General features: G+C 35.1%; 1 non-coding gene across 1 annotated transcript; it reads left to right on the top strand.

The window, feature by feature from the left end:
* LOC121384838 lies at positions 1 to 161 on the top strand. The gene has a single exon (XR_005959455.1). It is a non-coding gene; the product is annotated as a U1 spliceosomal RNA (small nuclear RNA).
* The last annotated feature ends 4,389 nt before the right edge of the window (positions 162 to 4,550 follow it).

Genomic DNA, 4,550 nt, shown 5'->3' with positions numbered 1-4,550 from the left:
AAAACCTGGTACGGGAGGCACCATGATCCGCTAGGTGGTCCTCCCAGGGCGAGGCCTAACCATTGCACTTTGGTTGGGCTGACCCCTGCGATCGCCCCAAATGTGGGCGACTCAAGTACGAAATTTTTTAGTGTGGGGGTCTGCGTTCGCGCTAACCCCCGAAATCAAAAGTAAAAATAGTTTTCATAAACATATTTTATTGTTAAAAAAAAAGAAAAAAAAAGAAGAAGAAGAAGTGTACTGCATAATGTCGTATATGAGTCTAATGTTTTCTCCAATATATCGTCCTTTAATAAAGCCGGTTTGATCATTATTTATTATTTTATCTAATACCTGTTTTATTCTGTTTGCGATACAGCCGGATGCCATTTTATAAGTACAGTTCAATAAAGTTAACGGCCTCCAGTTTTTAAGACATTCTTTAGGTTTATTTGCTTTGGGGACACATGTAATTATACCTAATTTTTGTACACTAGACATTTCCTTAATAGAGTAACTATGGTTAATAGACCTGACTATAAAGTGACCGAGATCAGTCCAGAAGAATTTAAAGAACTCTGCAGTAAATCCATCAGATCCAGGACTTTTATCGTTTTTCATAGTTTTGAGAAATGCTAGTACTTCTGAGTATTTTAATTCACCTTCTAATTGTTCAGATTCTTCATCAGTTAATTTATTAAAGTTTAATCCACCCATTTTTTCTATTATATCGTTGTCATCTTATCCTTCAGGTGCGGAGTAAAGTTTTTGATAGAAAGCTCTAGTTTCTTTAAGAATTTCTTCTTGATCTCGGATTTCGTTTCCATTTTCTAAACGTATTCTTGAAACAAGTTTGCTAAAATAGTTCCTTGATTCTAAGTTACAAAAATATTTTGTTGGTTTTTCTCCTTCTTCTATCCATTTTGCACGTGACCGAATATAATGACCTTTAAGCTTTTCTCTTCGCAGTTCCATTAATACATAAGGTTTTTTTCAATTTCTTTTGAATCAATATTTTTTCTTCCTCCAAACGTTTAATATCATCGCACAACTTAGTTTCTAATTCATTATTTTGTTTCTTTTTAAAAGCTGCATAAGATATTGTTTTACCTCTTATTTCCACGAGCAGTGTTTCTAAGAAAAGTTGGTAGTTTACAGAAAAATGGATTTCATCATCCGAAATCAATTCTAGTTTTTCATAATTATATACTGGTACTGCATATTGGTATTTAATTTTTGTGATTGTATCCTTTACTAGATTAACATAATCTTTACATAATAGCAATGAATTATTGAATTTCCACAGACCTCTACCTGTTTTAAATTGGTTTAGCTGCATAAATAAAACTAACACCTGAGTGGTCTGAGCGATAGCTATTTTCAACTATTATTTTCTCTGCAGTTGGCATTAAATTATTTGTTATAAGGAAAAAATCTAATGTGGCTTGTTTTGGCGGTGTCTTTTTTCTCCAAGTATATCGTCTAAAATTTGGATATAATTCTCTAAATGCATCCTTTACATCAAACATTTCCATATTTTCAACAACTACTTTTTGAGCCTTTGGGTGGTTAACATGTAAATAGTTTTTAGTGTCCAAGTCTTGATTTAATACTAGATTAAAGTCTCCACATACTATGAATTTATCGTTTCCAAATTGTACAATATACTCAAATATGTTTTGAAAGAAAATTATGTTGTCATCATTTGGTCCATATATATTTGCTAGTGTAATTCTTTCACCTTCAATTGTAATATCTATTAAAATAAAATTCTCCAAGTTGTCCGTTTTAATTTTGTGTTCGAAGTTATTATTAATCATAACGGCTACGCCTCTGGCATTTGTAGCATATGAACTAAAGAAACATTTATACCCCCATTGCGTCTGTATATACGGTTCTAAGGCTGTTGTAAAATGTGTATCCTGGAGACAATAAATGTTATAGTTCTTACATTTTAAATAGTTTAACACGTCTTTTCTCTTTTCTGAATCCCCAAGTCCCTGACTGTTTAGTGTCAAAATCTTTAAACATGCCATAGCGCCTTCTCTTTTAATGTATCAATTACTAATACCATAACGAGTACACGTATACTGAGCTTCATAAAAGATATTTTGTTTAAAGTTAGCCAGTTAAATTTTGAAATCCAAAAGGCCCGACGTCTGCCCCACCAAAAATAGTTAACCAACATTAGGACATGATTAAAAAGAAAGAAAGAAATGGTATTTTTGGATTCGAAAGGAAAAGACTAAAGACCTGAAACAAGAGAAAAGTATCAACCAGTAGCTAAGCATAGCCTGAAATATCACAAGGGTCAAGGGTCACGCGGTTCCCCTCCCCATATCTATTAATGAGGTCACAGAGAAATATACCTCTTATGCTAACAAAAACTTACATTTATGCTCGTTGAGGTAATTATAGTTTACAATGTACATCCACACACACACAGCCATACACTCTATCCGTCATGGAGATATGCACGACCACATAATTTCGTAAATACACACACACAAAAGCACACATTCGGATACACACACGCGCACACACACACACATACATACACACACTAATATACACACGCAAAAGTACCCATCGACTATCCACATACATCCATGTGATTGAAATAATCAATATCCGGTTCATAAATCAATATAAACATATTATACATAAGCATATAACGACGGCCAAAAGAAGCTTTGAATACATACATCATACCATATTAATCATAAATATTTGGATGAGTTGTTTTGACCAACCAACATCATGTGTAGTGTGTACGAAATATATTGAAAGGCTAACGCAATGGGTATTTTACAGAATATTTTCTTACAGAAATGGCATATCATATATTTGAAGCATGCGGACAAATGACATATTAGTAACAACTGTAAGTGAACGAGGAAATGAATGAATGCATGTTTAACGACACCCCAGCACGTAAAATACACCGGCTATTGGGTGTCAAACTATGGTAAATGGAAACAAATAAAGTGATGATCAACATCAATATAAAAAATCAACAGTTAAATTAAAACACAGTGTAAAGAACTGCAAAAAATACAAATATCACAGATATATAAAATAAAAATTTAGAGTAAAATCAGTATCACGTAAAAATTGTAAAACAAATTCTGGATGGAATCGAAATGAATCCATCACATTACGTTGGCTAAATATATCTTTTCGAGTTTCTTTAAGATGCTTACACTCCACCAAAATGTGGCGCACCGTCAGAGTACACTGACAGTGCTCACACTGAGGTGCAGGATCTTTCTTCAAGATAAATGAATGGGTCAAATACGTATGGCCGATGCGAGCACAACACAAGACTATTTCATCGTTCCTGCACTGTCTATAGGAGGATTGCCACTCTCCCAAGACTGACTTGATAGAATGAAGCTTGTTTGCAACTGCACCGTCCCAATCACGTTGCCAAGTCGAAACGATAAATTGGTTGATACTATATTTAAAATCAGTATTCGGTACACCAACCCTGGCATGAGGCAAATCCAAAGCAGACTTAGCATCTGAATCTGCCTTTTCATTACCCCTGATGCCAACATGGCTGGGCACTCAACAAAATACAATATCTTTATTGGCAATGGATAAAAAGACACACTTTCGTATCACCATCCCAATTAAGGTATGGTCCAACTTCATATTGCGTAACGCTTGAAGACACGAAAGTGAGTCAGTAAAAATAATTAATTTGGATGCACTAGAATCCTTTATTTCTTCCAAGGCTTTAATGACTGCCCAAACTTCAGCACTAAAAATCGATGCCGAGTCAGGCAATTTCATGGAACATATTGTGTCTGATGGAAACACTGTAGCACAAGCCACAAAATTCCCATCCCGTGATCCATCTGTATAAACAGGAATGTAATCACGGTAATTGTCTTGAACATAAACAACAGCATCTGTACGATCTTTCTTCAGATGCGCCAGATCAAGCACAATTTTAGGTGGTGTAATACACCAAGGTGGTAAAACAAAATATGAAGGAGTTTCCAAAGTGTCAGTTAAATCAATGTTTGACAAAAAACGCTGAATGCGAAGACCAAATGTACGAATAGCATTTGGCTTTGCATCAAACAACTTCATATATTTGTTGTCAAATACCGCATCATGTGTAGGATGTTTCGATAAAGATTTAATCTTGGTAGCATACTGCAGAGAAAACCTTGCACGTCTAGCACCCAAACAAGGTTCGTGTGCATCAACGTACAAGCTCTCTACAGGAGATGTTCTAAATGCACCAATACAAAACCTAAGTCCCTGGTTGTGTATAGAATCTAATATCTGCAAGTACGATTTGCGTGCTGACCCATACACAATGCATCCATAATCAAGTTTTGATCTCACAAGAGATCTATACAGAAGGAACATCACATTTCGGTCTGCTCCCCATTCCGTATTACCAATAACTTTTAAAATATTGAGAGCTTTTAAGCCCTTCTTTTAACATATTTAAAACACACTGAAACCATGCGATGACTGTGAACGAAAGCTTCCCTACAAAACGTTTCAAATCTAACAAGATGATCAACCGTGCTACGTCTAGATCGGAACCC

The sequence above is a fragment of the Gigantopelta aegis genome, chromosome 10, assembly GCF_016097555.1.
Source record: "Gigantopelta aegis isolate Gae_Host chromosome 10, Gae_host_genome, whole genome shotgun sequence".
Classification (NCBI taxonomy): domain Eukaryota; kingdom Metazoa; phylum Mollusca; class Gastropoda; order Neomphalida; family Peltospiridae; genus Gigantopelta; species Gigantopelta aegis.
This window is presented reverse-complemented; position numbering and strand designations above follow the sequence as displayed.